Genomic DNA, 13,099 nt, shown 5'->3' with positions numbered 1-13,099 from the left:
AGTTGCAAATGCTTCTTGTACCAATTATTTGGTGTCTTTTGCACCAATGAGCCTCCTCTAGTTCTGAGCTTTAAGAACTGTTCTGAATCTCTTCGATTTACCATTGTGCTGTCACCACACAACCTGATGGAGAGTGTCCTTAGTGTGAAGACGGGATTTGGTCTTCCCAAGGAGCTGCCACTTCTGGTGCCAATGGAACAGGACATACCCAGGGATGGTGATGGAGGTAGGTCATTGTCTGTAAGCTGTGATTTGGTGAGTGTGACTATGTCAGGCTATTGCTTGACTTGTTTGTGGGACAGCTCTCCCAATTTTTGCACAAGTCCCCACAGATAATGAAGACGACTTTACAGGTTCATATGGGCTGGAGGGTTTTGTCCTATTCAGTGCCTAGATCAATGCCAGTTCCATTTTGTTCTTATTGTTATTTGCAAAGCAAGATTGACAAACATTTTCTGTTCAAACTACTAACATTGGGCCAAATTTTCTCATTATTTGGCAGAGTGGAACAGCAGGTGGGAAAAACGGTGTGGAACCGTCAGCCCCAAGAGCAGCTTCATCCGTCATATTGTGAGCCACTTGGCAAAAAGGAAAGGTGCTGGTAGCATGACGTCACTATGGCGGGGTGAGGAGGGGGGCTTTGATTGAGCAGTTGTTCATTCTGTAGAGTTCTTCTGTTCATAGTACCAGTCATTTTGTGCCTCCCTCATGTCCCCATTCTTTGTGCGTAGAGGGTGCTTGACAATGATGCACAGCCAAATCCCATAAGGCATCTTCATCAAGCATCACACACAGACACCTTCCGACAAGATTCATGGCAATAAGGGGAGTTCCACAATCAAGGGAATATGAAGACGAGTGCAGAAAACCTGCCACCATCTTGGTTAATATTAACCAACTCATTAGACCAGGAGTGGAACCCCTCATCTTTATGATCTTCATCATAGAACCATAGATTGGTTACAGCATAGAAAGAGGCCCATCAAGTCTGTGCTCACTCTCTGCAAGATCAATTCACCTAGTGCCACTCCCTTTCCACGTTGCCCAACAACATTTTCCTCTTCTGATAATGATCCAACTCTCTTTTTAAAGCTACGAGTGAATGTGTTTCCGCTGCACTCCCACACAGTGCAGTCCAGGTCCTAATGACTTGCTGCGTAAACAAGCTTTTCCTCACATTGTCATTGCTTTTTTCGTCAATGACAGTGTCCTTGGATTCTCAACTCTTCCACCAGTGGGAACAGTTTCTATCTGCTCTATTCAGACCCTTCATGATTCTGAATACCTCTATCAAATCTCCTTTCAACCCTCTTCTCTCCAAGAACTGCTGCAGCTTCTCCAATCTAACTATGTAACAGATGTTCTTCCTCTCTGGAACCATTCTCGTTAACCCTTTCCGCGCCTTCTCTCATTGCCTTTGCATCAGTGCCCAGAACTGATCGCAATAATCCAGTTGAGGAAAAAACTGAGGTTTAACATAACTTCCTTGCTTTTGCATTCCATGCTCCTATTTATAAAGCCCAAGTTTTTGGATGTTTTATTAACTGCTCTCATCCTACTCTGCTACCTCCAATGGTTTGTGCACCTATACCCTGGTCCTTCTGCTCCTGCAACCCCATTAGAATTGTGCCCTTCGGCAGCTTGGTGGCGAAGTGGTTAGCACTGCTGACTCGCGGCGCCGAGGTCCAAGATTTGACCCCGGCACTGGGCCACTATCTGTGTGGAGTTTGCACATTCTCCCCATGTTTGCGTAGGTTTCGCCCCCACAACCCAAAGATGTGCAGGGCAGGTGGATTGGCCACGCTGAATTGCCCCTTAATTGGAAAAACTTAATTGGGTACTCTAATTTTTAAAAATGGAATTGTACCCTTCATTTTATATCGCTTCTCCACATTCTTCCCACCGAAATGAATCACATTTCTTTGTATTAAATTTCATCTGCCATGTATCTGCGCATTTCACCAACTTGCCTTTGGTAGAATCATAGAATTTACAGTGCAGAAGGAGGCCATTCGGCTCATCGAGCCTGCAACGGCCCTTGGAAAGACTACCCTACTTAAGCCACACCTCCACCCCATCCCCATAACCCAGTAACACCACTTAACCTTTTGGACACGAAGGGGCAATTTAGCATCGCCAATCCACCTAACCTGCACATCTTTGGACTGTGGGAGGAAACCGGAGCACCCGGAGGAAACCCACGCACACACGGGGAGAAAGTGTGAACTTCACACAAACAGCCACCTGAGGCCAAAATGGAACCTGGGACTCTGGAGCTGTGAGGCCACAGTGCTAACCACTGTACCACCGTACGCCCAATATCCTTCTAAGTTTAACACTGTGCTCCTCATAGTTCACAATGTTTCCAAGTTATGTGTAATTTGCAAATTTTGAAATTGTGCCTATGTATCATGGTCTAGGTCATTCATCTATTAAAGAGCAGGGATCCCCACACCGACTGCTGGGGAACCCCACTGAAAACCTCCTTCTAATCTGAAAAACAATTGTTTGCCACTACACCCTGTTTCCTGTCAGTCAGTCAATTTTTTATCCATGTTGATGCCATTATTTTTATTCCATGAGCTCTAACTTTGCCCACAAATCAGTTGCATGGCACTTTATCAGTTGCCTCTTGGATGTCCATGTACCACAACAACCACATCACCCTCATCAACCCTCTCAGTTACATGATTTTTAAAAAAACTCCGGCACGTTAGTTAAACATGATTTGTCCTGAACAAATCCATGATGACTTTCCTTCATTAACCATTATTTGTTCAAGTGATTATTAGTTTTGACCTGAATTATCATTCCAAAAAGTGTCCCCACTGTGGTGTTGGGCGTTCTGACACACAGATGAGCCAACACAGTTGTATATGGTACAACGCTATTTTACTTAAACTTTCTATGTACAGTTTTGTCTTGATACTCTGCACGTGGGGATTCCCTGTTTGTGATGTTAAAACAGGTCGTGTCCGTGTCCTTGTCCTCAGACCTACTGTCCACCAGGTGTCGTGTTCGTGCTTTTATATGGTTCCTGTCTTTGTGTGTGATTGGTTGTGGTGTTGTGTGTTCTGATTTGTCTGTTGGTGTGTCCATCATGATGTGTGTGTTTGAATATCATGACATCCTCCCTTTTTGCAAAGATATGTGCCTACGTGGTAATAAATATAATCGTGTCGTGAGTGCATTTAAGAGTGTGTGTGTGTTGTGTACGGCATGTGCATATGACGTAACTATTTACATGGGGCGATGTCGGGTGCGTCACATCAACAAGGTTGTACCATAACAGAACATGAATGCGAACGAGAAAAAAAATTTGAACAGTGGTCCAGTCAGACGATATCTGGAACGATAAACAACAACAGGTTATAATACAGAAGTGTGTAACTTTTTGAACATATGAACGGTGTTATAAGTCCAATCTAATGGGCTTGCGACGAGTTCGGGTTGACCGCCTCAAGGGTGGGTCAAGAACCACCGGCTGATGTGCAAGCGTGGCCATGGGTGGCGATGAAGAGGGCGTGATCTGCGGCAGCTCCACGAAGTCATCCTCGGAAGACTGTTGAGGATCTGGCGTGTGTGTACTGTGTGACTGCGAGCGTGGAAGTCGGCGAAGGGCGCACCGATTGCGGCGACGCACTGAACCATCCGGCATGCGAATCAGGAACGAGCGGGGAGCCACATGTCGGAGGACTTCGGCCGGTGCTGACCAGCCACCATACGGTTGATGGACGCGTACTTTGTCTCCGGAGGACAGTGGGGGCAGGTCCATCGCTCGTGTGTCGTACTGACTTTTCTGGCGATCACGCTGCATTTGCATGTTATGAAGAACCGTCTCATGGTAAGTTGTTGGTGCCAGGATGGATGGTACCGTCGTCCTGAGGGAGCCACCCATTTGGAGCTGCGCTGGCGAGAGACCCGTGGAAAGCGGGGCCGATCGATAGGCCAGCAAGGCGAGGTTAAAGTCCAATCCGGCAGCAGCCGCCTTGCACAGGAGCCGTTTGGCAATGTGGACACCCTTCTCTGCCTTCCCATTCGACTGTGGATGTAGAGGGCTGGATGTCACATGAGTGAAACCATATGCTGCGGCAAAGGACGACCATTCACGGCTGGCGAAACAGGGTCCATTGTCTGATATGACAGTCCTTGGAATGCCATGGCGAGCAAATGTTTCCTTGCAGGCCCCAATGACTGCGGACGACGTCAGATCATGTAGAGGCATGACTTCCGGGTAGTTTGAGAAGTAATCTATAATAATGATGCAATCTCTGCCGAGCGCGTGAAATAGGTCAACACCCACCTTCGCCCAGGGGGACGTCACCAACCCGTGTGGTAGAAGCGTCTCCGGAGGTTGCGCCGGCTGAAACCTCTGACAGGTTGTGCAATTGAGCACCATGTTGGCTATGTCTTCATTAATACCCGGCCAATATACCGCCTCTCGGGCCCTTCGTCTGCATTTTTCGACGCCCAAGTGGCCTTCGTGTAGTTGATTAAGAATCATCTGGCGCATGCTGTGCGGAATAACAATCCTGTCTAATTTCATAAGGACCCCGTCTATGTTGTAAGGTCATCTCGCACATTATAAAACTGGGGGCACTGCCCTTTGAGCCACCCTTCCACCATATGGCGCATCACTCGCTGTAGAAGGGGGTCAGTCGCCGTCTCTGCGCGTATGTGGGCCAGACTTGGGTCATCAGCTGGCAGATTTGCTGCTGTCAGAGTCACGTGTGCCTCAATTTGACGCACGAACCCCTCCGCATCTGGTGGTGTGCTCACTGCTCGGGAGAGCGTGTCCGCCACGATGAGATCCTTCCCCGGAGTGTAGATCAGTTCGAAATCATACCTCCTGAGTTTAAGTAAGATGCGCTGGAGGCGAGGGGTCATGTCGTTCAGGTCTTTGTTAATGATGTTGACCAGGGGGCGGTGGTCAGTTTCAACCGTAAATCGTGGCAGGCCATACACATAGTCGTGGAACTTGTCCAGTCCAGTTAACAAGCCCAGGCATTCTTTTTCTATTTGCGCGTAGCGCTGTTCGGTAGGGGTCATGGCTCGTGAGGCATATGCAACCGGGGCCCATGACGACCTGCTGTCTTTTTGCAGGAGTACCGCTCCAATACCAGATTGGCTGGCATCCGTTGAGATCTTTGTAGGGCGAGCCGTGTCAAAGAACGCCAACACTGGTGCCGTGACCAGTTTGTGCTTGAGCTCCTCCCATTCCAGCTGATGCGATTGTTGCCAGTGGAATTCTGTTGATTTCTTTACGAGATGGCGCATATTCATTGTATGAGAAGCCAGGTTGGGAATGAACATCCCAAGGAAGTTGACCATGCCCAAGAATCTTAGGACAGCCTTCTTGTCAGCCGGCCGTGGCATGGCTGTGATGGCGCTAACTTTGTCTGCATCGGGACGGACCCCTGATCGTGAGATGTGGTCCCCGAGGAATTTCAGCTCAGTCTGGCCGAAGGCACACTTGGCGCGGTTGAGACGCAGGCCATTTTGTCGTATGCGGGTGAAGACGCGTCGTAGACGATGCATGTGTTCCTGCGGAGTGGTGGACCAAATGATGATATCGTCCACATATACACGTACCCCTTCGATGCCTTCCATCATCTGCTCCATAATGCGGTGGAAAACTTCAGATGCTGAAATGATGCCGAATAGCATCCGGTTGTAGCAGAATCTGCCAAAAGGGGTGTTGAACGTGCATAGCCTTGGGCTGGCTGGGTCCAATTGGATCTGCCAAAATCCTTTGGACGCATCCAATTTGGTAAATATTTTGGCTTGCGCCATCTTGCTGGTGAGTTCCTCTCGTTTCGGGATGGGATAGTGTTCCCGCATGATGTTGTTATTCAGATCTTTAGGATCTATACATATGCGGAGCTCGCCAGAGGGCTTCTTTACACAGACCATGGAGCTGACCCATGGCGTGGGCTCCGTGACCCTGGATAGGACCCCTTGGTCCTGAAGAGCCTGCAGCTGCAACTTGAGGCGGTCTTTGAGTGGCGCAGGAACCCTGCGAAGTGCGTGAACGACAGGGATGGCGTCCGTTTTGAGTCAAATCTTGTACGTGTATGGCAATGTCCCCATGCCTTCACAAACCTCCTGGTTGTGAGCAAGGAGGGAATGGAGATTTGCGTGGAACTCAGCATCCGGGAAGTCGGATATCTCATCTGGAGAGAGAGACATAATGCGCTGTACCAGGTGAAGGACCTTACACGCCTGTGCGCCCAGTAACGAGTCTTTTGATGAGCCAACAACTTCGAAGGGGAGTGTGGCCGTGTGCGTCTTGTGAGTTATCTGTAGCTGGCAAGATCCTATGGACGGGATGACGTTCCCGTTATAATCAACCATCTTGAGCCGGGATGGCGTGATGGGTGGTTTGACCTTCATGGCCTGGAATTCAGAATATGCAATCAGGTTGGCGGATGCGCTGGTGTCCAGACGGAAGGTGACGCGCGATTGGTTGACCATCAGGGTGGCACACCACTCATCGGCTGGATTGATGGCATTGACCTTGTTGACATCGATGACGGAAACGCGGAAGGCATCCTGGTCATCTGCATCACTTAACTGGAAGTCTTGATGCGTGGGCTGGACGGTCCTGACTTGTCTGCGCGATTGTCGGGAATGTGCAGGATCCATGGGTTGAGCCGCACGACAGTGGGCAGCATAGTGGCCCATCTTGCCACATCTGAGGCACTGTCGGTTTTTAGCAGGACATTGCCCTTTTAAGTGTACAGCTTCACAATTGCCGCACGTCATGACGTCACGGCGTTCGTTGCGCCACTGCGCATGCGCAGTGCGATCTTGCGGTGGGCGCGCCTGCGCAGTGCGTCCCTCGATGTGGCCGTTATTTTTGGCGCGCACCAGCGCGGGAGACCGTGAAAAGCGCGGGAAGCGGCCGCTCTCGTCGGGGCCGCGGGTCGGGAAGTAATCGACGGCCTGGATGCGTTCGGCGTCGTGGGCGGCCTGGATTGCCGATTCGACGGCAGGGGGCCCCCTCCGTGCCAACTCGGACACCTGAAATCGGGCAAAACGGCTGGTTGCATTCTCGTGGAGGACACAGGCTTCCACAGCAGACGCTAAGGTGAGGCCTTTTATTTTAAGAAGCTGCTGGCGTAGGCCACTGGAGGCAATGCCAAAAACAATCTGGTCCCTGATCATGGACTCTGTGGTGCTGCCGTAACCGCAGGACTGCGCTAGAATTCGGAGGTGCATCAAAAAGGGTTGAAAAAGGTCTTCCTTACCTTGCAGGCGTTGCTGAAAGAGGTATTTTTCAAAACTTTCATTCACTTCAACATTAAAGTGCTGGTCCAGTTTGAGGATGACCGTGTCATACTTGGATTGGTTTTCCCCTTCTTCGAACACCAGTGAGTTGAAGACGTCGAGGGCGTGCTGCCCTGCGTAGAAGAGGAGCAGTGCAATCTTCGTTTCATCCGAGGCACTCTGTTTCTCATTGGCTCGGATGTACAGGTCAAATCGCTGCCTGAAGAGCTTCCAATTGGTACCAAGGTTCCCCGCGACTTGCAACGGCTGCGGTTTGTCGGTGCGATCCATGTCCAGAATGGCAGGTTAGTTGGCAGGTATCGATCCACTCCTGTACCATGTGGTGTTGGGCGTTCTGACACACAGATGAGCCAACACAGTTGTATATGGTACAACGCTATTTTATTTAAACTTTCTATGTACAGTTTTGTCTTGATACTCTGCACGTGGGGATTCCCTGTTTGTGATGTTAAAACAGGTCGTGTCCGTGTCCTTGTCCCCAGACCTACTGTCCACCAGGTGTCGTGTTCGTGCTTTTATATGGTTCCTGTCTTTGTGTGTGATTGGTTGTGGTGTTGTGTGTTCTGATTTGTCCATCATGATGTGTGTGTTTGAATCTCATGACACCCACCACCAAGGTTAAAATGACTGGTTGGTAGACTGATGAATGTAGGAATTTCAGATATATTGTATTATATGTCGTTGGTGCAGTCAGGGGTAAAAGCCAGGGTTAGTGTGGTTAGTGTGTGTGTGCCTGCTGCAGTAGTGTTTCTAAAAATCCTAGTTTGCAAGACAGCAAAGCTTTTTAGAGCCAGAGGTGCAGTTAAAGCATTGTAAAAGGTTGGGCTAATGGATTTTTTTAATATTAAGAGGGTTCCCTATGGAGTAGTTAATTAGAGACAGGGGGCTGGATTCTCCGCCCCGCCACGCCACTTTTCAGCCTCGACCCGCCGGCGGGATTCTCTGTTCTGCCGGCCGGTCCATGGGATTTCCCATTGTGGGGCAGCCCCAGGCCATCGGGAAACCCCCGGGAGCCGGCATAACGGAAAATCCCGCTGGCAGAGAATCCCGCCCAGTGTGTTCAGTTTACTAAGTTCATGTTGTTAATGGGAGGAGTCAGAGGTTGAAGCAATCACGTGTTGAGGTTCAGTTTTAGTTTTTGGCTCGAAGGTGAACTGAGAGGTTTTCTAAAGAAATACAGTCATTATTCTGACAGGATGTCAGGTCACTTCCTTTAAGCAGTATCAAAAGATCTCTCTTTCTCAAAGTGGATTATTCAAGATATCTCTATACAGCAATTATTCCTGAGTGTACTAACTGTACTTAAAAGTGGATTGGAATCTGAGATGGTTTTGATTGTGAATAAAGATAGCCATTAAGGGTTATTGTGCCACTGTAGTGATTAGCATTGTTAAGGGATAATTAATTGGAAGCTATTTTCTTGTGTGATGTTAAAGATATTTTAATACCGTAATGGTAATAAAGTTTGTGTTAATATACCGTATCCCAATTTTGTGTGAAATCACTTCTGGAGCGAAGTATCCTTTCCTCACAGTCTTATAAAATTAAATAAAATATTGGGATTTCTGTCCAGTAACCTGGCCACTGTTGGGGTCTGGTCTGGGATTGTAATAGTAGTCGTTGGATTTATGCTTACACCATTTTTTGAACAAGAGTGTAGCATTTACAGTTCTCCAGTCTTCTGACACCAACTAGTATCAAACGAAGATTGCAAAATTATGGCCAGTACCTCTGTAATTTCCATTTTTACTTCCCTCCGTAACCTTGGATGCATCTCATCTGGCCCTGGTGACTTTCCAGCTTTAAGTGCAGTGGGCATATCTAATACCTCCTTGTTAATTTTTAGCCCATCAAGTGTCCCACCTATCTCCTGTTTCACCATGACTTGGGTAGCACCTTTCTCTTGGTAAAGACAGATGCAAAATATTAATTTAGTACCTTAGCTATGTCCTCTGCCTCCATGTGTAAATCCCCTCATAGATCCCAAACTCAGCCCAACTCCTCTTTTTACCATCCTCTTATTATGTACGTCGCTCAGTAGCACAGCAGACAGTGCATTTACTCTTGCATCGTCTCACACTGTTTTCAATTTCCAACAAAAATATCAAGCTGAAGTGCCTCGGGATAAGAGATAAACATTCACAACAGGTCACTTCCTTCAGCATATTTTAACTTTGAATAATGGTTTACAAAGAGGATGGAGTTTCAAACTGACAGAAAGACAATATTTCAGAATGATCGATGATATCACATGACCGTTGGGAAAAGGATCCTTAAAGTCAGGTACAAATGTAATGGTCACTAATTGCACTAAATAGTACTTGGCAGTTAGCGTAAAAGGGAAGAGATTTATAGCTAATAACGGAATGTAGAAAGTCTAATTTGTGTGAAGATTCCTGCCTATGCTGGAGCCGGCAGCATTCGGAGCAGTTTGATAATCTTACTGGGGGTTGGATAATATTGTTGGAAACTCAGTGTACTGGAGACATGTCAAACATCAGACGTAGGAAATCTTTGTTCTCTTTTGAAGCTGAATTCAGCCAAATGAAGCAGCAGCCTACCCATTTATGGGGAGACCTGAATCCAATAATAATTTGCGAGGGACAGACAGATGTGGCATGTATCTCCATAATATCAAAGAGGGTGGAGGCATGCAAATCAATCACTAGTGGATTAGTGGCACAGATAATTGCAGGAATGTCTGCCATGGGGATAGTGGACAGCTCTCAAGTGAGTACATGAAGGCCATGACTATAGTTGTGCAGGAGATATCTACCACTGTAAACATGATGACAGATACATTGGGCGTGATTCACCGTTCCCCGACTCCGATTTCGTAATTGCTGATTGGGTGGAGAATCCCTTCTGACGCTGAAATCGGGGGCAGCGCCTACTTGACGCCGGTTTTGTATCCTCCGCCCCCTCCAAAATGACATCATTGCGTCGCGCGCTGCAAACCGTTGGAGCAGCCACGGACCCATCCATTCTCCAGGCATTTATATCATGGGAGCTGGGAGTTTTACTCGGCGCAGCTGCTAGCCCCTCACCCGTCGCAGGATCGGTGAGCGGTCGGTGCCGATTTTGACATCATAAAACGCCACTGTTCCCACGACAACGTCGGCACTTAGCCTCCAAAACGGTGAATCCAGCCCCTTAACTTTGTGTGTCACTGATCTTCAGTATGTTGTTGTCCAGGAGACTGGTAGGATTGATATGAAAGGGATGATGGTGAAAGAGGACATAATCGTGCATTCAAACACTTTTGGAGTAAGTTGCACCAAATGCTATGTTAGTGAAGGTGATAGCATGCAGTGAACAGCCTCGAGCACAATTACCGCTGGCTGGACACTGAAATTATGTAAGACAGCAGACAGCATAAAGCTGCGGTGCGCTTGCAGTGCTGTCAATGGATGTGGGTCAACCTAGCATCATAAACCCTGCACCTGCTCTCGGGTGCTATCCAATGTAGCCCCCAGCTGCCTTCGCTAGATGGTGAACTGCACAAACTTTGCCACAACCAATTATTGAAATGAAGTTTCACTGAGGAATTGAACAAGAGAAAGAGCGTAAATGAATCAATTGAAAACAGTGAATTGGGATTAAGTAGCCAGCTTCAGCTGAAGGACTGGGCCCATAAAACCATAAGACATAGGAGCTGAATTAGACCACTCGGCCCATCGAGTCTGCTCTGCCATTCAATCATGGCTGATATTTTCTCATTCCCATTCTCCTGCCTTCTCCCCATAACCCCTGATCCCCTTATTAATCAAGAACCTATCTATCTCTGCCCTTTTTTAAAAAAAACAAATATTTATTAAAGTTTTTTAACAACACAATTTTTTCCCCTTACTAACCATAACCCCCGCCCCCTGTAACAAAATAACACAAAATCGCACTGAGCAAGATATATACATGGCAAAATGGTATATTTACATAGCTTTATACGCTGGCTCTCGCCCGCACGTGCCAGTTTCCCCCACCCTCCATGTTGTCTCCTGTTCCTTCATCCCCTCAAACAATCTCTCGTGTCCCGTCAGCCCCCCCCGCCCCCCCCCCCAAGGGTTGCTGCTCCTGCTGACCGACCTTCCTCTAACGCTCCGCGAGGTAGTCTAGAAACGGTTGCCACCGCCTGTAGAACCCCTGCGCAGACCCTCTCAAGGCAAACTTAATCCTCTCCAGCTCTATGAACCCAGCCATGTCGTTTACCCAGGCCTCCAGGCTAGGGGGCTTCGCCTCCTTCCACAATAGCAAGATCCTTTGCCGGGCTAATAGGGACGCAAAGGCCAGAATTCCGGCCTCTTTCGCTCCTGCACTCCCGGCTCATCCACTACTCCGAATATTGCTAGCCCCCAGCTTGGCTTGACCCGGACTTTCACCACCTGAGATATTGCTCCCGCCACTCCTCTCCAGAACCCCTCCAGTGCCGGGCATGACCAAAACATGTCACATGGTTCGCCGGACTCCCTGAACACCTTCCACATCTGTCCTCTACCCCAAAGAACCTACTCAACCTCGCCCCCGTCAAGTGCGCTCTGTGAACCACCTTAAATTGTATCAGGCTGAGCCTGGCACATGAGGAGAAGGAATTAACCCTACCCAGGGCCTCAGCCCACAAACCTTCCTCGACCTCCTCCCCCAGCTCCTCCTCCCATTTACCCTTCAACTCTTCTGCTAGGGCTTCCCCCTCTTCTTTCATCGCTTGGTGCATTGCCGAAACCTTGCCCTCCCCGACCCATAAACCCGAGATCACCCTGTCTTGAATTTCTCGTGCCGGGAGCAGCGGGAATTCCCTGACCTGTCGCCTCACAAAAGACCTCACCTGCATATATCTAAATGCATTTCCCGGGGGTAGCTCAAACTTCTCCTCCAGTGCCCCTAGGCTCGCAAATGTCCCGTCAATGAACAGATCCCCCATTCTTTTAATCCCCGCCCGATGCCAGCCCTGGAACCCCCCGTCCATCTTCCCCGGGACAAACCGGTGGTTACCCCTGATCGGGGACCACACCGAGGCTCCCACTGCACCCCTGTGCCGTCTCCACTGGCCCCAGATCCTTAACATTGCCGCCACCACCGGGCTCGTGGTATACTTTGATGGCGAGAACGGCAGTGGTGCCTTCACCAACGCCCCCAAGCTCGTTCCTTTACAGGACGCCATCCCCATCCTCTTCCATGCCGCCCCCTCTCCCTCCATAACCCACTTGCGGATCAGCGCCACATTTGCTGCCCAGTAGTAGCGCCCTAGGTTTGGCAGCGCCAGTCCTCCTCAGTCCCTACTGCGTTCCAGGAACCCTCTCCTTACCCTCGGGGTCTTATTAGCCCACACAAACCCCATAATACTCCTACCTACTCTCTTGAAAAAGCTCTTGGTGATCACGATGGGAAGGCACTGAAACACAAACAAAAACCTCGGAAGGACCACCATTTTGACCGACTGCACTCTACCTGCCAACGAGAGCGGCAACATGTCCCATCTTTTGAAGTCCACCTCCATTTGGTCCACCAACCTCGTCAGATTCAATTTGTGTAGGGCCCCCCAGCTCCTGGCTATCTGGATCCCCAGATACCGAAAACTCCCCACCGCCCTCCTCAGCGGTAGGTCCCCTATCCCTCTTTCTTGGTCCCCTGCCTGTAATACAAAAAGCTCACTCTTCCCTACATTGAGCTTATAGCCCGAGAACTCCCCAAACTCCCTTAGAGTCTGCATGACCTCCACCATCCCCTCCATTGGGTCCGCCACGTACAGCAGAAGGTCATCCGCGAATAGCGACACTCGCTATTCTCCGCCGCGGACCACCCCCCTCCATTTATT

Source organism: Scyliorhinus torazame, chromosome 7, assembly GCF_047496885.1.
Source record: "Scyliorhinus torazame isolate Kashiwa2021f chromosome 7, sScyTor2.1, whole genome shotgun sequence".
NCBI lineage: Eukaryota > Metazoa > Chordata > Chondrichthyes > Carcharhiniformes > Scyliorhinidae > Scyliorhinus > Scyliorhinus torazame.
This window is presented reverse-complemented; position numbering follows the sequence as displayed.